This window comes from Prionailurus viverrinus, chromosome B1 (genome assembly GCF_022837055.1).
Source record: "Prionailurus viverrinus isolate Anna chromosome B1, UM_Priviv_1.0, whole genome shotgun sequence".
NCBI lineage: Eukaryota > Metazoa > Chordata > Mammalia > Carnivora > Felidae > Prionailurus > Prionailurus viverrinus.
This window is the reverse complement of record NC_062564.1, coordinates 177,498,171-177,521,427: the sequence shown is the minus strand read 5'-3', so window position 1 is coordinate 177,521,427 and position 23,257 is coordinate 177,498,171.

Genomic DNA, 23,257 nt, shown 5'->3' with positions numbered 1-23,257 from the left:
AAATACATAAAGCAAAAAAAAAAAAAATACTAGTAATTATGAACAACTAAACTGTCTTGAAAATTCATAAACCATCTAGGGGTGCATACCTACATTATTTTGAATTCTGTTGGTAAGAAAAAAAATAACATGATTTGGGTAGGCAAACAAAAGTTTTCGCTAAAATATCAATCATTCTTATTCTCTCTCTCTCTCTGCATGTATTCTTATCAGCCAGCTATTCTGAATAATAAACACACCCATGCTTATTTATTATCATAGTCAGTATGTAGGTTGGCTAGGAGGTTGGCTAAGCTATGCTGGGATTTGCTGAGTTGTTTTGCTCAAGGTGAAGCTCCATCTGGTATCAGCTCCTTATCCTTGGTTGCGCTTAGGTCTGTGTCATATATGCTCATTCTATGTCCCAGTCTGAAGTGGCAGCAGCTAACCCAGGAATGTTATTTTTATGTGATGATAGATTTGTAAGAGGTCCAACACTAGCAAGTAAGCATATGACAATGATCTTTGGCAAGTTATATTGTCAAGCCCAAAGTCAAGGAGTAGGATATATACTCTCACCATGAAGTCAAAATATCACATGACCAAGCCCAATACATAAAAAATAAAATGATTAGGGAAACTACACTCAATGTTTCATAGAAATAAACCTGCGCAAATTGGTCATTCATTTATGCTTAGGATGTGCAGCAAGAGAAAATATACTTACACTAATAAACAATCTTAATGAGCTGGAATTTTCATGGCCTGAGAGAATATTCTACAAATGTACCCAAAACACCAAAATTAAGTAATTAACTTCAAGCATATATTAGGAGCACTCATAAAGGATGGATGGTTTTGCCTCAGGTTGAATGAACAAGATTCTTTTCCGAGCCAGAAACAATGTATTCTATTTCTCATGGAACATCAAGGGGCATGAGCTTTCTCTTTCCTTTCCTTCTCCTTCTCTCCACTCCTTTAGAGAAAGGAGATGAGAAGACATAAGATTTGCCCAGGCAGAGGAGTACTCAACATGTACTTAGAAATCTTGAGCACAGAAAACCGCTAAGCTTACAAGGAAGCTGATTTAAAAGAAATAGGAATTTCTGTACACTGTTGGTGGGAATGTACATTGGTATAGCCAATGTGGAAAACAGTATGGAGGATCCTCAAAAAATGAAAAATAGAAATAACATATGATCCAGTAATTCTACTACTGGGTGCTTACCCTAAGAAACTGAAAATACTAATTCAACTAATTATATATATATATATATATATATATATATATGTGTGTGTGTGTGTGCACTCCTATGTCTACTTCAGAATTATTTACAATAGCCAAGATATGGAAGAAACCTAAGTGTCCATTGATAGATGAATTGATAAAGAAGATGTGGTGTGCGTGTGTGTGTGTGCGTGTGTGTGTGTGATATGATTTCATTCATATGTGGAATCTAAGAAAAAAAAATGAGCAAACAAACAAAAAGCAGATCAGACTTATAAATACACAGAACAAACCGGAGGATGCCAGAGTCGAGGAAGGATTGGGAATGGGCAAAATGGATGAAGGCGAGTGGGAGGTACAGGGTTCCAGTTATGGAATGACTAAATCCTGGGAATAAAAGGCACAAAATAAAGTATATAGTCTATATTATAGTAGCTTTGTATGAGAATGAATGGGGCTACATTTGTGGTGAGCAGAGCCTAATGTATACATCTATTAAATCACTATGCTATGCACCTGGAACTATGTAAAATTAAGTGTCAATTATATTAAAAAAATAGAAGCATACTTTGTTTTATTGAATTTCACTTGACAAAGCCTCATGGATACTGTGATTTTTCTGGATTGAAACTTTGTGGCAACCTTGCATCGAGCAAGTACATCAAAGCTACTTTTACCAAGAATAGCATTTGCTCATTTTGTATCTTGTGTCATATTTTAGTCATTCTCCCAGAATTTCAAATATTTTTATTATTATTATGTCTGTAATGGTGATCTTTGATCAGTGATTTTTTTACGTTGCTATTGTAATTATTTTGGAGTGCCATGAGCCATGCCCATATAAGATGACAAATAAGATGCCCATATAAGATGACAAGTGATAGGTGTGCTCTTACTGCTTCTCTGATGGGTCACTCCCATCTTTCCCTCTTCTCAGGCCTCCCTAGTCCCTCAGACACAAAACTAAAATTATTTTGGAAATTAAACCAATTAATAACCCTACAATGGGCTCTGTGGGTTCAAGTGAAAGGAATAGGGCTCCAAATAGGGCCACAGCATTCTCTTAAGTCAAAACCTAACCCAGGGGAAGGCCTTAACTTGAGAGGCGTGAGGAAGTTGAGGAAGAAGGGTTTGGAGCTAGCAGAGGATGACTCACGAAATCTAAGGAAAAAAGCCATCACCAAAACATAGCAGTGCAAGGTGAAGAAGCAAGTGCTAATGTCAAAAGTCCAGCAAGTTATGTAGATCTAACTAACATAACTCTTGAAGGTGGTTACCATAAACAACACGTTTTCAAGTAAATGAAACAGCCTTCTATGGGAAGAAGTTGCCATCTAGGACATTCATTGGTAGAGAGGAAAAGTCAATGTCTGATTTCAACAAAGGACTGGCTGACTCTCTCATTACGAGCTAATACTGCTTGTGACTTTAAGTTAAATCCAGTGTTCATTTACCACTTTGCAATTGTAAAGCCCTTAAAAATTATGCTGAATCTACTCTGCCTGTGCTGTATAAATAGAACAACAAAGCCTGGATGACAATATACTGCTACAGCATGGTTTACTGAATATTTTAAGCTCACTATTGAGACACACTGCTCAAAAAAAATCCTTTAAAAATATTATTATTCAAGGGTGCCTGGGTGGGTCAGACAGTTAAGTGTCTGACTCTTGATTTCAACTCAGCTCTTGATCTCACAGTTCATGTGTTTGAGCCCTGCCTAAGCTCTGTACTGACAATTCAGAGCCTGCTTGGGATTTTCTCTCTCTCCTTCTCTCTCAGCCCTTCCCATTCTCTCTCTCTCTCTCTGTCTCTGTCTCTCTCTCTCTCAAAAATAAATGAATTAACTTAAAAACATATTATTGTTCATTGACAATGTACCTGGTCACCCCAGAACTCTGATAAAGATGTACCATAATATTAGTGTTGTTTTCATGCCTAGTAACACAAAATCCATTCTTCAGCTCATGGTTCAAGGGGTAATTTTGACTTTCAAGTCTCTCTGTATATATTCTAAAGCCGCAGCTGTCATAGATAGGGATTTCTCTGATGGATCTGACCAAAGTAAGCTGAAAACCTTCTGAAAAGGATTCACTATTCTAGATGCCATTAAGAACATTACTGATTCATGAGAAGAGGGCAAATATCAACATTAATAGGAGTTTGAAAGCAGTTAATTCCAGCCCTCATGGATGGCTTTGAAGAGTTCAAGGCACTGATGAAGGAAGTAGCTGCAGGTTTGGTGGAAATAACAAGAGAACTAGAATTAAAAGCAGAGCCTGAAGATATGAATGAATTGGTGCAAGCTCATGATAAAACTTGAATGGAGGAGGAGTTGTGTCTTACACATGAGCAACTAAAGTGGTGTCTTGTGATGGAATTCACTCCTGGTGAGAGTGCTGTGAAGATTGTTGAATTGACAACAGATCATCTAGAACATTAAACTTAATTAACAAAACAGTGGAAAGGATTAGGAGTATTGATTCCAAAACTGAAATAAAATTCTACTGCAGGCGAAATGCATGAAAACAGTATCGCATAATGCAGTAAATCATTTGTGAAAGGAAGAGTCAACTGATGCAGCAAATGTTCTTATCTTAAGAAATTGCCGCAGTCATTCCAACCTCCAACAACCACTGGCCTGACCAGCCAGCAGCCATCAACACTGAGGCAAGAACCTCCAATAACAAAAAGGGTATATGACACACTGAAAGCTCAGATGATGGTTAGCATTTTTTTTTAGCAATAAAGTATTTTTAAATTAAACTATGTACACTATTTTTTAGACATAATGCTATTACACACTTAACAGACTACGGGATAGTATAAACAGTACTTTTATATGCACCAGGAAACAAAAATATTCATTTGATTTGCATTACTGTGGTATTCTTTTTATTACAATAATCTGCAACTGAAACCCTCTGTATCTCCAAAGTATGCCTGTGAATACAAGCCCCTTGGTAACCACAAAGCAAAAACTGATAGTAGATGCAAAAATATAGTAAAGGAATCTGAGCATTCCACCATTCTGCTAGAGAAAGCCAGCAAACTACCAAAAAAGACGGCAAAAGAAAAAGAAAAGAGGAACTTCAAAACAACCAGTACACAATTAACAAAATGGCAATAAATACTTACCTATTGTAATCACTTTTAATGTAGATGAACTAAATTCTCCAATCAAAAGACATAGAGTGGGTAAATAATAAGAATAAGAATAAGAATAAGATCTATCCGGTATGTTGCCTACAAGAGACTCACTTCAGGTGGAAGGACATGAGAGACTGAAGGTGAAGCCATGGTGAGGAAAACTTCATGCAAATGGAAACCAAAAGAAAGCTGTGAGGCTAACCTTATATTAGAGGAAATAGACTTTAAAACAAAACCTGCAATAAGAGACAGAGAAGGGTGTTACATAATGGCAAAAGGGGTCAATCCAACAAGAAGATATAACACTTGTGAATATTTATGCACCAAACCTGAAAACACCTAAATATATAAAGAAAATGTTACCAAAGGAAGAAATAGACAGCAATACAATAATAGCAGGGGACTTTAATACTCTCCTTATGTCAATTGATAGAACATCCACTGGACAACCTAGAGAAATGGTCATGTTTACTAGAAGCATAAAACCTAGCAATACTGAGTCACAATGAAATAGAAAATCTGAAGAGACTGATTACTAGAATAGGAAGATTGAAACAGCAATCAAAAACTTCCAATCAAACAAAATTCCAGGACCAGATGCCTTTAGCAGAGAATTCTACCAAACATTTAAAGATTTAATACCTACTTCTCTCACTCTTCCAAAAAATTGAAAAGGAGGGCATGCTTCCAAATTTATTTTATGAGGCCAACATTACTCTGACTCTGACACCAAAATCAGAAAAGAACAACTCAAAAATAGAAAACTACAGGCCATTATCCCTAATAAATATGCATATGTGCAAAAATCTTCAATAAAATATTAACAACCCATATTCAACAATATATTAAAAGGGTCATATACCATGACCAAGTGGGATTTATGTTAGGGCTGCAAGGATGGTTCTATATCTGCATATCCGTCAGTGTAATATGCCAAATTAACAAAATGAAGGATAAAAATCATGATGATCTCAATAAATGCAGAAACAATATGTGGCAAAATGTAACATGCATTTATGATAAAACTCTCAACAAAGTTGATATGAAAGGAATGTCAAGCCAAATTTGACAAGCCCACAACTAACATTAAACTCAGTGGTGGAAAGCTGAAAGCTTTTACTCCAAGATCAGGAACAAGGCAAAGATGCCCACTTTCAATTTTGTTCCATATAATATTGGAAATCCTAGCCAGAACAATTAAGCAAGAAAAACAAAAAGGAAGGAAGAAGTAAAAGTGTAACTATTTGCAGATGGCATGGTACAATATATAGAAAATCCTGCAGACTCCACCAAGAAAAAAACAAAACAAAAAACAAAACAGAACACATTAGAATGAATGAATTCAGTTAAGTTGCAGGATACAAAATCAATACACAAAAATCTGTTGCATTTCCAGACACTAATAAACAACTATCAAAAGAAAAAAATTAGGATACACTCCATTTGCAATTGCATCAAAAAGAAAAAAGTACCTTGGAATAATTTCAACCAAGGAGGTGAAAGACCTATATTTTGAAATGTACAAGCCATTAGGAAGATAAATTGAAGGAAAGACATAAATAAACAGAAAGATATTCCATATGCATGGACTGGAAGAATTAATTTTGTTAAAATATCTATACAACCGAAAGCAATCTACAGATTCATTGAAATTCTTATCAAAATTCCAATGGCATTTATCATTGATCTAGAATAAATAATGCTAAAATTTGTATGGAACCAAAAAAGACCCCAAAGAACCAAAACAATCCTGAGAAATAAAAATAAAGCTGGAGATATCACATGTTTAGATTTCAAATTATACTATAAAGCTGTCATAATCAATAGTATAATATTAGCACAAAAATAGACATAGATCAAAGAACAGAATAGAGAGGCCAGAAATAAATCCATGCATATATGGTTAACTAATTTATGACAAAGGAGTCAAACTAGGAAAAGGACAATCTCTTCAATTGATGGTGCTGGAAAACTTTCATTAAAAAAAATGAAACTGGACCACTATCTTAAACCATACACAAAAATTAACTCACAATGGATTAAAGACTTGAATGTTATACCTGAAATCATAAAACTCCTAGGAGAAAATAAGGCAGTAAGCTTCCTGACATTTGTCATAATGATGACTTTTTTTTGTGTGTGTATATGATTCCAGAAGCAAAAACAGCGAAAAAAAAAAAAAAGCAAGTGGGACTACATCAAACTAAAATGCCTCTCCATAGCAAATAAAACCATCAACAAAATGAGAAGGCAACCTACTGAGCAGCAGAAAATATTTGCAAACCATGTATCTTATAAGGGATAATATACAAAATATAGAAAGAACTCCTACAACTCCATAACAAAAATACCATCCAACCAAACCAACAAATAAACAAAAGTGGCTAAAAATTTGGCAGAAGAAAAAAAATGGGCAGAAGATCTAAATAGACAGTTTTCCAAAGAAGTCATGCTGATGGCCAACAGGTGCATGAAAGGGGGCTCAACATCACTAATCATCAGGAAAATGCAAATCAAAACCACAATGTGATATGGTCTCACACTTGTTAGAACAGTTACTATCAAAAAGATAAGAAGTAGCACATATTGGTGAGGATGTAGAGGGAACCCTTGTGCACTGTTGGTGAGAATATAAATTGGTTCGGTCAATGGAAAACAGTATGGATATTCTTCAAAAAATTAAAAATAACACTACCGTATGATCTAGCAATTCCACTTCTGGGTATTGATTAAATCCAAAAAAAACAAAAACACTAACTGGAAAGGATATATGCATTCCATGTTCATTGTGGCATTGTTTACGATAGCCAAACTACGGAAACATCTTTATCAATGAATGGGTGAATGGTGAAGAAAGTGTGGTTTATACATAGACAATGGAATTATTCAGCCACAAAAAGAAGGAAAGCTTGCTATTGTGACAACATGGGTAGACTTTAAGGGCTTTATGGTAAGTGAAATAAGTCAGAGTGAGAAAGACAAATACTATACTATCTCCCTTACAAGTAAAATCTAAAACAAACAAACAAACAAACACATAAAAAAGCAAACAAAAAAGCACACCAAGCTTATAGATACAGAGAACAGATTGGTGGTTATCAGAGTTTTAACTTCCACTTATAAAATTAATATAAGTCATGGAGATATAATGTATAGCATGGTGACAGTAGTTAATAATGCTCTTTGCATATTTGAAACTCACTTAGAGAGTAAATCTTAAGTTACCCAAGGGGGGTGGAATCTGCATATATGGTGATGGATGTTAACTAGATTTATTGTGGTGATCATTTTGCAATATATACAAATATCAGATCATTATGCTGTACACCTGAAACTAGTATAATATCATACGTCCATTGTATGTCAATTAAAAAGTCAGGGTTAGAGATTGTGGCCTAGAGCACTGAATGATTAGTGCTTTGATGCATAGCCACATAATCAAACCATGGTACAAAAGGAAGTTGGCATAGATTTCAGGTCACTGAAGTATATCATGACCAGTAAAATGGACATTCCGAGTTATTAAAAATTTCAAGACCCATAAAAATACAAAGTATGCTAATACTGATATGTGAAAAAAAAAGTTAAAACACACTTTCCTTAAAATAATGTTAGAAACATCATGATTCAAAAATATTAAATGTAAAATCCAATAGAAATATTCCATTATTATATCTAAATTTGTCTATGTGTTTAAACTTAATCTTAATTGTTCATAAAGTTGGTATAACATGTAAAATGGATGCTATTAGAAAAAGCATAAATAACCACTAATAATAATTGATTTGCAAGTAAAATTCAAAATTATATCCAAGTACTAATAAATGTAACTATTAAAATTTAGTTGGAAACTGTTGAAAAGGGAAAAATTATTTTTTCAAGTTTATAGATGCATATTCTAGAAGACATAAAAATAACTTCAGTTCATCAATCAGGGTTTCAAGCTAATCAAATTTCTGTTGTTTCTATTTCAATAGGTTGCGATGGTACCTATTCTCTAATCCAAGGAAGAAAAATAGAACTAATTTTTGGCTTTATTTGCTCCCTTATCACTCAGAATTATTCATCAATCATGTTTTGCTATTTTTAGCTCCTTAAAAATTTTCATCATACTCTACTTTTTCATTTCCTTACAATTCTTCCTAATTGCAGCTTCGTCTCTTAAAGTCAAGAATTGCTCTTTAAAGTCTAAACTTCACATCTTATTTCCACCCTTCAGCAAAGCATCATTATTACATGAGTTTGGGCTTTTTACCATCATGCACAGGAAAAGTTTATAACACATATTCTAGCCCAGTAACTAAGATTTATCTGTGGGAATTTCATGAGTATATCCTCACACATATGATTGTACTTGGGAAGCATTCCACTGTAATGTCTCTTAGCTCTCTATTCAATCTGGCTTAAATAATAAAAAAATATGTATATATGCTTATTTATTATTGCCAATAACAGGAAGCCCCAAAGTAAGGCAGATTTCAGAGTTGATTGACCCATCTGCACAATAATGTCATTAATATATAGGCAATTTCCATCTCTCAGCTCTGCCTAGTAGCCATTCAAGGTTCATATTCTCACATAGCAATGTTTCTAAAAATAAAGGTTAGCATAATTTTCTGTGATATTCTTTTAGGAACTAAAAAGTTGTCTCCAGATAACCACCTGTACATACATAATTAGGTTCAGTAGAATCAGGTCATATCATTTCTGAACGAGTCATGTGCAAGATGTCTTTTAATGTATTCCATTTTCATTGATGGTTTTTAAAAAAAATCTTTTTAATGTGTATTTATTTTTGAGACAGAGAAATACAGAGCATGAATGAGGGAGGGTCAGAGAGAGGGAGACATAGAATCTGAAGCAGGCTCCAGGCTCTGAGCTGTCAGCACAGAGCCCGATGCGGGGCTTGAACTCACAGACCGCGAGATCATGACCCGAGTCAAAGTCGGATGCTTAACTGACTGAGCCACCCAGGCGCCCTTTATTTTCATTGATGGTTTTTATAGCAGCAACATATTATTTAGGTATCTAAAAATTAGTCAAAGAAATTACTGACTTTTTCAGGCTTTGATTTAAAAACTTATTGTCATCCAGAATAAAATGTTTGCGTGGGCAAAAAATAAGGCTTTTGTTTGCTTCCCCTTTCTCCTTCATGTCTGGAATTTTGGCTATGGAACATATCCTTGGTGGATTCCACAACAGAAATGAAAATTAAAGAAACAAATTTTGTCTGATGGAAAAGAATCAATTGATAGAATATTTCCAGGAGACAGAAAGCCAGCAGAGATTTCCAAATTCCTTTGAAAGTCTATCTAGTGAAACATAATGGCTATGCAATGACTGAAACAACAAAATCATGAATGATAAAGAAAGGAAACAAGTTCCCTAATCAAAAACCCTCAAAGAGGATTTTATCAGTGGACCAGTAGACAAAGGATGAAATATATTGAAACATTTGTTCTTTACTAGGAGGGCTCATTTGTTTAGAGCTAGAGTAATTTGAATTGAAAGCTTAGATAATTTTGTTTTGCTTGCTATTTCATCATTATTTTTCACTTAACCAGAATCTCATAATGTGACAAAGTAAATGTAGGTAAGAAGAAAAATGAACTAATGGAGGCCATGAAATCTGGTAGAAAAAGAAAATTTAATTTCTATGATATTAAAAACATTCTATGAAAAAAATGTAAATTGAATACATTTATATTAATTTTAATTCTCTTTCTACTACACATAAATATATTCAAATATTTCTCTAATTACAGTCAAGACTGTAGGTTTGGGAAATTTGTAATACCAACTGATTTATTTTGACTTTTATATGGGAAGGTATATCAGATTATAATACTTTATATACATTTACCAGACAAAACTTTGGAACTTAGGAAATAATAAAAGTTATTAGCTGAATACTTACCAAAATAAAGTAAATTACCTCTCATTAAAATAGAAAGAGACATTGAATTATTTTAAATTTTTTTTTCAACGTTTATTTATTTTTGGGACAGAGAGAGACAGAGCATGAACGGGGGAGGGGCAGAGAGAGAGGGAGACACAGAATCGGAAACAGGCTCCAGGCTCTGAGCCATCAGCCCGGAGCCTGACCCGGGGCTCGAACTCACGGACCACGAGATCGTGACCTGGCTGAAGTCGGACGCTTAACCGACTGCGCCACCCAGGCGCCCCAAGAGGCATTGAATTATTGACAATGCAGCAGTTCTAACTTGATCTACAACTATGGGTAAAAACATGGATGAATCTCATGAACACAATGTTGGCCAAAAGGAGGTGTACAAGGGAAATCTTTTTTAGGAGATAAAGTCAGGACTCTTGTTTAAATATAAACTAAATATGTGTCAAAAATTTATTTAAGTTAATAGGGAATAACATAGGCAGTAGTTTGACCACAGGAGGATTCAGAGGACTAATTATTCAGAAATACTTAAATGAATTTAGAAGCAGATGCAAAACTCCTTTTCTGGGGGAAAAAAAGGAAGCCTTCGTAGGGAAGGGATCCATTGTTCTTACAAAAGACATATTTGCATATTTTTAGACAAGGGTCATTTGCATTGCTAGTCATTATCTGTCATTTATAGAGTTGCAAAAAGCTCAAAGACAATGAAAGACCAAGATAACCTGACCAACCATACTGGATCCTCAGTAATCTTCTTTTCTCATTTGTCTTTCATGGTTTCTCTGGCAGTTAAAATAAGGCTGATTATATATTTAGTTTTGTCAAGAGTGTAGTTCATCATGTAAGATTTCTTAAGTTTATTTTGCAAATCCAGACCCAAACAATATTGAAAAATTACTTAGGGCAAAATATGAATGTCTATCTGGAAGCTATCAAAGTACTATAAATACCCACATGCATTTTTTTTTGTATGGGCATAAGTTTTCAATTCCACTGGGTAAATGCCAAGGAGTGTGATTACTAGATTACACGTTAAGAGTATGTTTAGTTTTGTCAGAATCTGTCAAACTGTCTTCCAAAGTGGCAATATTATTTTGCATACCCATCAGCAATATAAGAGAATTCCTGTTTCTCCACATTATTACCAACATTTGATGTTGTCAGTGTTTCAAATATTGTTCATTTTAATAGGTGTATAGTAGTATCTCATTGTTGCTTTTCCATTTCCCTGATGGCATGATGAAGAACACTGTTTCAAAATGATACTGTTTATAAATTTAAATATCTGTTCCTATTAATTTATATATACCAACCATGGATTATAGAATGTACATATTGATTCAGGTATTGTGACCTATGTCAGAATTACAGTGATGAGCAAAAAATGCATATGATGTTATTCTCAAGAATGTTTTCTTAAATTTACCATGACTGCATCATGATTTATAATGTAATGACACAATTTTCACACAAACTCTATCAGTTCTAGTAACTCAAGAAAACGTTACATAAATCAGCATTCAATTGCAGTAAGCTACAGAACCAGATATTTCTGATTTTTAAAATTATTTCATATAAATGAAAGGCATTAAATTAGCAAGAATTGGCACCTACATGATACCAGACACAACTATAAATGGAAGCACTGAAATCACTTGCCTATATTTGGCTCAGAGTTTTCAAGGGATGTATAATGTGCTTATAGCATTTTTTAAAAGATTATCTTGAAAACAATCTTAAAGCCAAGAATTCCCAATGCTCAAATGTCACAAAGAATTCTAAAAAAGTTAGTCTTGTGTGCTTGGGGATTTGAGAAATCCTAATGTCAGGAATGAAATTCTTTGAGGTCAGATAAAAATGTTAAAATGTGGGCAAACACACTATGATAGGAAGAGCATTGAACCAAGAATTGGATAGATTGTCATTAACCAGCTGTGAATTTCCTCATCTGTGAATTAGCAGGCTCCTCTGTGAAGATTTCTAGGGTCCCTCTTGGTTCTTAAATCCTATGAGACTATAAACAAAAAAAGATAAAACATTTTCTGGGTGGTAAATGTTAACTATATTTATGAAAAATTTAGATTTATTTATTTCATTTCTTGTAAAAATTTCAGTTAATGATATTTCTAAGCATTGCCAATAACTAAAAAATTAGATTTATAAAAATATTCTAAGATTTAAATCGAAAATGCAACTGTTTATTTCAATTGTTTATTATTGCATGAGTGAATTTGATTCACAAAAATAATTATTGACAAAAGAATAAATGGTTGAAATGGCAACATGGTTTAATGGGATTTAAATACAAGATAAGCATTTTAGAGAATGGTCATCATTAGAATATATTAAAAATAAAATTGTACTATGAGAATTATATATATATATATATGCATGTGTATATATACACATATATATATACACACACACATATATATATATATATATATATATATATATATATATAAACCATTACCTCAGTTTTAGGTCTCTATTCCTTGAAATAGAGGGCAATGTGGTCTGGGTACTTGCTGAAATACAAATGGCAAATAAACATCCCATATATTTCCATCAGAGCCTTGAAGTCTGATACTAGATTTGTCTTTTCTCTACACAAATGAGTCAAGTTTTTGTGAAGAGCAAAAAAAAACCTAAAAGAGATATTGAAACTAGTCAACTAGTCACTAATCATTATTTTTAAAAAATTATGTTAAGAAATTTAATTTGATCAATTAGCAATTTTTGTACCAATTTAAGTTAGCACCCATGAAGAGGGTGATTTGTTCAAATTCAATTGTGGAGAACAATTCTAACTGGTTATGTGATATTATACAGACAGAACAGAATGTCTATACTATATTATACCACACCATACCATACTATAGAACAAAGTTTAATCTCTCTACCAATTATGTTATGTTGCAGAATTATGTTGCAGAAATACAGATTCAGGATGCATACCTTAAAGATTGAAAATGTTCCTACCTACCGAACATAATTGTATGTTAATTAATCTTGTTTATTAGATTCACTCTAATTTCCAAATATTTTAGGAAAAGTGTTTTGAAAGCAATATCATCACCAGTTCTTAGCAAAATGGATTAAAACAGTATTGCATAAAATGAACTCTATGTTGGAAAATACAAAATAGTATGTTTCTGAAAATTACCTTTCTCCAATGAAATATAGTTATATTTTTATTTAGATATTTTATTTCACTGTGCAAAGTCTCTAAGAATTAAATTAAAAAATATGTATTTCCCTCAAAAAAAGGTATGATAGTATAGAAAAATTATTAGTTTAGCTAAGTACTCCCAATTCTTCAATGCTTTAGTCATCCTAGATTTTATAATACTTCATCCCAGAAAAAAAGATGAAAAAAATTGAAGAAAGAGCTTCATGATATTAATCCAGGGAATGCATGGCATTATGACTGACCAAAGAAATTTGGTTAAAAGAGATCATTTGTGTTCTTTGACCAAAAGTATGTTGTGTACATTGACCTTAAGTAGAGTTTACAGATGGGTTAGAAACATGAATTAAATTCATTATTAAGACTTTTCCAAAATTAAGACCCTAAAAATCTATGTTGTTATCATCTGTTTTTAAGGTTATGTTTTCCTTTTTTTTTTTTTAATCTCTCCAGGGAAAAGGGAGAACTGGTTGTTGTTTTCAACAAAACCAATGTGGTAACCCCATAACCAAAATATATTGGTATCTCAACTCTGGCCAAAATCTTTTGACAGCCACTCATTTTTCCCAAAGTTCAAAATTGTTATGAGTGAGGGGGAAGGGAAGTGGAGTACTTATCATTTCCTTTCTCCTCTTCAGTTTCTTGTGTACTGCAAGAGCTAGTGATTGATCTCTTATCTCTGGGTTCTTTGACTAAAGATGCCACTTTTTTGGGTAGATATTCTTTTTTTTAATACAATGTAAAGCTAGTTCCTTGTCCTTATTTAACAATCAGTAAAAACTGTATGAAAGGAAATGTGTATAAGTTGCTACCCTAAATCTCCATGACCTCTTGTCATTTCTAATGACATACGCGGGGCCTGTACTTTGGATACCAGATTAAAAAAAAAAAAAAGACAGAAATATAAAGTCATCTTTATTACCTCCTTATGCCCCAAACAGAAAATATGAAAATTAGAAAGTTATTCAACATTTGAGATAATTAGGAAATAACTAGAAACCTTAATCACAATGTTATAAGTAAAATGCATAGCATAAACATTAAAGTCAGGATTAAAATTACAATACATATGGTAACACCAATATTATTTAAAATGCTTTCTGACTAGCTAATAAAATTAGACAAGAGAAAGTTGTGAACCATAACAATTAAAAAGAAGAAATTTAATCATTTCTAGATGCTATAACTTGCCTGAAAGATATAAGAAAATATATTAAAATACTTACCCAAGATAATAAAACACTAACCTAAACAATATGAGGATTAAATAAAGCTGTCATAGCAAAAGCTTTCTTGGAGCTTACCCTATCTAAAAAGCTGCCAGTTGGAAAATATAAGGGAAAAAAATCCTGTTTACTACTGCAATAAAAGTATAAAATATCCAGGCATAATTTCATAGGAAATATACAAAGGCATACAACATACTCAAGGCAAAATTAACATTCAATCATTGGTGTTCAGAGTATAAATTGGATGAAAAAGGACTGAATATGACAATATTCATTTTTTCCCCAAATTTCTACTTATGGTGTTTTGTCCTATATATCTGTAGGATATATAATAGTAAAAGGTAGAAAACAAATGCCCGTAAATCACGGGACAAGTAACTAATGGTAGATTTTTGCAATGAAACCATAGCTATTTAATCATTGTTTGAGTCACCTGATATAACACCCGATATACGGAATTTGAATGTTGGAGATTTAGAGTAGCAAGGTACATAGCATACCTGTATTTTTAAAAAGATGTGTAGCCACAAATGTATGTGTATATATATATATATATATATACATGTATGCACTCCTCTATATACACACATTCTCACACTTTTGCATGCTTGTATAGACATTTGATTCTTGTGGTTGCTTATCCCCCTAAATAAAAATAGCTTTTTCAGGAAGGGAGCTGGAAGAATGTATAAACAACAATGTTTTTAAAGTGGAGTTCTCTGTAAAATATTTAATCACTAGTATCCTAACATATCCGTGTATACAATGAACTAATCCCTCACATTTTAGTCTATAATAGTACTAGTTACATACCATTCTAGAAAGAAATGAAAAAATAATTACTGAAATTGCAATCTGCGCTCTGTGATTCAAGTGAGGAAGTCTAATTTAAAAAGGCTAGAAGATATGAGGGAGGTATTTAAGTTCTATATCCTTTCTTTTAATGCTAGATAATTTTATTTTCTTTAAAATAATTTTTATTTAATATTGATTTTTGAGACAGAGAAAGAGATTATGAGTGGGGGAGGGGCAGAGAGAGAGGGAGACACAGAATGTGAAGCAGGCTTCAGGCTCTGAACTGTCAACACAGAACCCAAGACTGAGTTTGAACTCACAAGCCTCAAGATCATGACCTGAGCTGAAGTCAGATGATCAACCGACTGAGCCACCCAGGCATCCCTATTTATTTTCTTAATGACAGTGTTTTATGAGTTTTAGGTATACAAGATAGTGATTCATTAATGCATATACCATACAGTGCTCATCATAATTTTACTCTTTAATCACCATCACCTGCTTAACTCATCCCACCATCCCTCTCTGGTAACCATCAGTTTGTTCTCCGTAGTTAAGTCGGTTTCTTGATCTGTGTCTCTCTTTTTTCCCCTTTGCTCACTTGTTTTGTTTCTTAAATTCCACTTATGAGTGAAGTCATATGGTATTTGTCTTTCTCTGACTGATTTGTTTCACTTAGCATCATATTCTCTGACTCCATCTATGTCGTTGCCCATGGCGAGATTTATGGTTGAATAATATTCCATAATAAATAATATTATTTATGGTTGAATAATATTGCCCATGGCAAGCTTTATGGTTGAATAATATTCCATAATAAATAATATTATTTATGGTTGAATAATATTCCTTCGTGTGTATATATACATAGGTGTGTGTATGCATGTGTGTGTGCGTCACACCTTCTTTACCCATTCATCAAACCATGAACACTTGGGCTGATTCCATAATCTGGCAATTGTAAATAATGCTGCTATATAAACAAAGAGGAATTAGTGTGTTTGTATTCTTTGGGTAAAAACCCAGTAGTGTTATTGCTGGATCTTAGGCTAGTTCTATTTTTGACTTTTTGAGGAACTTCCATACTGCTTCCCACAGTAGCTGCACCAGTTTTCATGTTATATGACCTTTGATATTGCTCTTCCAACACTTGGTTAAGTTTAGTTTTTACAACTATTATTTTCTGATCTAAATACAGTGTTTAGTGGACAAATAAGTAATTTCACACAAAGAGCTGCTTATACAACCCAGAATATTTTCACAGCTGTCTCTACATGGCTTAATGAATTTATTGAGGTCCACACAACCAATTTCTTGGCCCACAATCAACTAGGTCATGGCTATAAGGCGATTCTGATTATAGATCTTGCCACTGTGATAAGCAGCAAAATGGAGGATGTGTCCTAGAAATTTGGCTCATGTTTCTAAGTAATGAACAATGGACCATTTCCCTTCTCTGCTTCTTCACTTTACTCAAAGCTGAATGTAACTAACATTTCCAATTTAATTCTCAAAGTTAAATAATGTTAAGTGACAAAGGAATGACAATTATATTTCCTCATATTGCAAAATAGTACATTAAACAAATCTCTCTTGTGAATTCCCTTATTCTTTGTTCACATTTGATCTCTCTCCTTTGTTCCTGGATCTTTAAATCTTAAAGGCAGTTACAATACTTGACCTAGTAATAATGATAGTTCACGTTCTTCAGTCAAATACTGGGTCTGTCCTACTGGTAAGGGCAGTACTTTGATGGTTTCTTTTGGGAGACATACAGTCAAATCAGAGTGCAGAGTTCTAAACTTTAGAATCAAAATTTAGTCTGCATTGTTCCCTAGCCTGTGCTTATTAAAAATTTTCCCTATTATAATCATTATTACACTGATGTACAGACTAACACAATACATACCTGCATTCTACCCCATACTTTAAGACACCTCTTTTTTTTTTTTTTTTAATTTTTTTTTTTTTAATGTTTATTTATTTTTGAGACAGCGAGAGACAGAGCATGAACAGGGGAGGGTCAGAGAGAGAGGGAGACACAGAATCAGAAACAGGCTCCAGGCTCTGAGCTGTCAGCCCAGAGCCCGACGCGGGGCTTGAACTCACGGACCGCGAGATCATGACCTGAGCCGAAGTCGGACGCTTAACCGACTGAGCCACCCAGGCGCCCCAAGACACCTCTTTTTAAAAACGTATGCCCGGGGCACCTGGGTGGCTCAGTCGGTTGAACGTCTGACTTCCACACAGGTCGTGATCTCACGGTTTGTGAGATTGAGCCACGGATCCAGCTCTGTGCTGACAGCTCAGAGTCTGGAGCAGGTTTAAGATGCTGTGTGTGTCTCTCTCTCTCTGCCCCTCCCCCACTCACGCTCTCTCTGTCTCTCTCTCAAAAAACAACAAAAAAAAAACACTTAAAAATAAAAGGTATGCCCTCTTTTCCTATAGTCTCAAAATAGTTGATCAAACATGAATATGTAAGTGTTGAAAGATGAAAAAAAAGTAAAATTGTATATGCAAAACATTTAAGTTATTAATTTAGGCACATTTAATTAGCATAAGTGTGAATTTGAAAATACTATCTTTTGTATCTTCCATTTCAAAAAATAATTTTATTCAAATTATTTATGCACATGATGCATCAGTATCACTTGACCTTGTTTTTTGAATCATCCAAAAGTTTTTTTAGGTGTATGAAAAGATGCTCAATATGACTAGTCATCAGGGAAATGCAAATCATAACCACAATGAGGTATTACCTCCTAACTGATAGAATGGTTATTATCAAAAAGACAAAAAGTAACAAGTGTTGGTGAGGATGTAAAGAAAAGCAGACACTCGTGCACTGGTGGTGGGAATGTATGTTGTAATAGCCACTATGAAAAATAATATGGTGTTTCTTCAAAAAATTAAAAATAGAACTACCATATGATCTGGCAATTCCACTTCTGGGTATTGATTCAAAGAAAACAAAAACACTAACTTGAAAATATATGCACTCTTATGTTTATTGCAGCATTATTTACAATAGCCAAGCCACATTTATAATATGGAAACAACCTAAGTGTCCATTGATGAGTGAAAAGATAAAGAAAACGTGATATATATATATATATATATCTCTATCACGTTTTCTTTATCTTTTCTTTTTCTTTTCTTTATCTTTCTATATATCTTTGCATTTATATATATACATATATATACATATATACACATAAATATATAGGGGTGTGTGTGTGTGTGAATATATGTGTGTGTGTGTGTGTATGTATATGTATATGTATACACACACACACACACACACACCTATATATATAATTTAGCCATAAAAAAGAATGAAATTGTGCCATTTGCAACAACTTGGATGGACCTTACGGGTATTATGCTTAGTGAAACAAGTCCAACAGAGAAAGACAAATACCACATGATCTCACTTATATATGGAATTTAAAAACTAAAACAAACAAAAAAAAAACAGCTCATAGATACAGAGAACAAATTGTTGGTTGCCAGAGGTGGGGTTTGGGGTATGGAAAAAATGGGTAAAAGAGGTCAAAATTTACAAACTTCCAGTTATAACATAAGCAACTTTGGGTAGATGATGGACAGCCTGGTGGTGTTAGTTAATAACACTCTCCTGTGTGTATTTGAAAGTTGCTAGGAGAGATTTTACAAGTTCTTATTACGAGGAAAAAAAATTCTATATTTACACATGGTGATGAGTGTTAATTATATATATTGTGGTGATAATTTCCAAAATATACAAATATCAAATTATGTTGTACACCTGAAACTAATATATGTTAATTATATTTCAATAATAGAAAAAAAAGGATCAAGAAAACCAGACTTCACTTTATCTTCTTTTATTCCTCCTCTGATGCCTTCTTCTTCTTTATGTTGATCAGTTTCACAACTTATATAATTTTCTTTCTCCCTCAAGAGTTGTTTTTGTTTTTTTCTTAAGCATTCCTTACAGGGAAGGACTTGCTAGCAATAAATTTCTTTAGTTTTTTTTTTGTGTGTGTGTGTGTGTGAGAACAGCTTTTACTTATACTTTAGAAGGAGAAATGACTGGATGGAAAATTTCATGTTGTTGGTTTACTGTTCAACATTTTATATATTTCACTCCACTCTCTGACTGCTTGCATTGCGTCAAATGAGAAGCCCACTGTAATTCTTATTCTTTGGTCTTCTATATGTGTTTCTCCACCTGCATCTGATTTATTTCAATATTTTCTCTTTGCTTTTGGTTTTCTACAATGTGAATACATGTTTAGGTATAGCTGTTTTGGTATTTATCTTCCTTAGAGTTCTCTCAGATTCCTACATCTATAATTTTATGTGCCACTTATTTTTGGAAGTTCTCAGCCATTGAATTATTTCTTCTCCTATTTACAGGATCTTTATATGTCAAAGAAGAACCTGGAAGTCCATACTAGGCACTCAGGCCTGTAGCAAATTATAGTAAGCTCATGTCTAGGTCCTTAATGATTTTTTTTTCTTCATTACATTATAACAAAAGAAATTTATTTTTAAAAAAAATTTTACGGAGATTAATTCTTTAGATCTAACCTTAAGATCAAACTTTGTCAGTAAGATAATGCTAGTATTTAAAAGTTATTTTCTTGGGCACCTGGGTAACTTGGTTGGTTGGGTGTCTGACTTTCGCGCAGGTCATGATCTTAAAGCTCGTGGGTTCAAGCCTTACATCAGGCTCTGTGCTGACAGCTCAGATTCTGTGTTTCCTTTTCTCTCTGCCCCTCCTTCGCTCATGCTCTCTCTCTCTCTCTCTCTCTCTCTCTCTCTTAAAAATAAATAAACATTAAAAAAATTTTTAAACATAAATAAAAGATGTTTTCTGGAAAAACAAACACAAAAACACACAAAAATAAAAACAAAAACAAATAAACAAACAAAAATGAGCTCCTGGGTGGCTCAGTTAGTTAAGTGTCTGATGTCAGCTCAGGTCATTATCTCACTGTGAGTTCAAGCCCTGCATCAGTTTGTTTCAGATCCTCGGTCTCCCTCTCTCTGCCCCTCTCTGGCTTGCACTTTCTCTCTCTCTTTCTCAAAATAATTAAATAAACATTAAAAAAATAAAAGTAAATAAAAGTTCTTTTCTGTATTCTATATTCTAAGCACTAACATTTTATGATGAAATCAAATAGAAACTGTTTAACCCTATCATCACCACAAATTTCAATTAAATGTATTTCCCCTTTTGTAGGAACAAAAGGGGAAATACCTTTTGTTTGAAAGCCTCATCTTAGTGTATAAGTCTTCATTATGCTTTGTTTTCATGAAATTAATGAAATGATTGAAAGAAATTTTTAGAGACAGTTTTAATGATGTTTGACTGCATAGCACTGACCTCATATTTTCTCTTTACTTACATAATAAATAGGGTCAGAATGAATGAAAATCAGTGACTTAACTCGCCCCAAAATAGTTTTATTGATGGTAAATCAGAAAACCAGATTGCAGAAACAAAGTAACCAGAAAACCTTGTTTTCTCTTTGTTTGCCGGCTGATGGCTGTATCATTAGCATATCTAACAAAATTATAATTGGAACTAATATATATACTCATTTTCCTTTATGCTTTTGATTTGAGGAACTCTGAATAATTTCCTGATTAATGACTTTAACTTAAAAAATCAATGTGTGCCATTAGAAGTTTTGTTGCATAATCTGTTCATTATTCATGTATGACCATATCCAATTTTTTCCTCTCCCTCTCCTCTAAGGGAATGTATTTTGCCAAGCCTTACTGATATACGGATGGACAAGGAAATTTATGCTCAAAGTAATTTTATCCATTGTCAAGCCACTTTATCTTCTACATAATACTCAAAAGAGCATGTGACCGTTCCTCCTCAAATACAGAATATTTGCATTTATTTATTTATTTATTTATTATTAATTAATTTATTTATTTATGTATTTATTTGTTTGTTTTAAAGTTTATTTATTTGAAGAGAGAGAGAGTGTCTGTGTGTGCACGAGTGGGGGAGGGAGGAGAGAGAGGGAGAGGGAGAATCCCAAGCAAGCAAGCTCTGTGCTGTCAATGCAGAGCCCGAAATGGGGCTCGAACCCATGAACCAACTGTGAGATCATGATCTGAACTGAAATGAAGAGTCAGATGCTTAACGGACTGAACCACCCAGGTGCCCCAAGAATATTTGCATTTGAAATAACCACATGTCGGGGCGCCTGGGTGGCGCAGTCGGTTAAGCGTCCGACTTCAGCCAGGTCACGATCTTGCGGTCCGTGAGTTCGAGCCCCGCGTCGGGCTCTGAGCTGATGGCTCAGAGCCTGGAGCCTGTTTCTGATTCTGTGTCTCCCTCTCTCTCTGCCCCTCCCCCATTCATGCTCTGTGTCTCTCTGTCCCAAAAAAAAATAAATAAACGTTGAAAAAAAATGAAAAAAAAAAAATAACCACATGTCAAGTGTCTATAATACCACAGAAATAATAAAGAACTGACTTAAAATTATGACTTAAAAAGGAAAAATCACAATGTTGTTTCCAATTTTGTAAAATCATTGCTTAGACATCTGCTGCTTACTGTACCATATCCAAATACACAGAACCTGTGTCCTTTGTCTTTACTCTTAACATAGCATCCTTCCACCTGAACAATTATTTCCCAAAGATTACAAGGAGCTAAGCTGAACCTAGGTCACACTGGTTTGTATTCATTTATTACCATAAGTAGTACAAAAGTTAAAAAAAAAAAAAGAATTGATACAGAATTCACTCCTATAGTGTTTGGGATGATATGGAAAATCTCTGTACCCTCCCCTAAGCTTTGCTGTGAGCTTACAACTTTTCTAGGAAATAAAGTGAATTGAACAATTAAGTATCTGATTTCTAAGAGAACTAATTATTTAGCATTTATGCAGAAGACTATTTAGAAAACACCAAAACATTTAATTTTTTTAATGTTTATTTATTCTTGAGAGAGAGAGAGAGAGAGAGAGAGCACAAGCAAGAGACAGTGGGGGAGGGGCAGGGGGAGAGACAGGGAGACACAGAATCCAAAGCAGGCTCCGGGCTCTGAGCTGTCAGCCCAGAGCCAGATGCGGGGCTTGAACCCAGGAGCTGTGAGATTATGACCCAAGCCAAAGTTGGATGCTCAACCAACTGAGCCACCCAGGCGCCCCCAAACACCATAACATTTAAAACTCCATATATATATATATATATATATATATATATATATATATATATACTTTGTATACCATATATATATATATATAAAAACTCCATGTGTGTGTGTATATATATATATATATATATATATATATATATATTATATACTTTGTTTTCTTTGGTAAACTAGTATAAATCTCTAAAGATGAAAACTTCAAGTTTATAAAACTTTGCTGTTAAGTTTAAATGCATACATGGACTGTCTCAGATAGAATTGTATGTGTGTTTTAATTTTATTAAAACAACTTAAAAAGTATACTTTTACCTTCTACAAAATAGTGATTTAATTTACAAGCATATTATATTGTGTTTAGGATAATTTGTAGTTTGTACACATTTTTGTCTCGTGAGAGTTTTGAATGCAAATGAGTTAAAAAGGTACATGTCAGTGCTTCATCCAATACTGCTTTTGATATTGTGTATTATTTTTGATAAATATCATTTTCTTAGAGTGTATAGAATGTGCGTAAGGGCTTTTCTCTCCACAAATTTGGCAAGAAAAACACTATTTTGAAGTTTTGAGGTTCAAAATATCTTCTCTGCACAGGACAAAATAT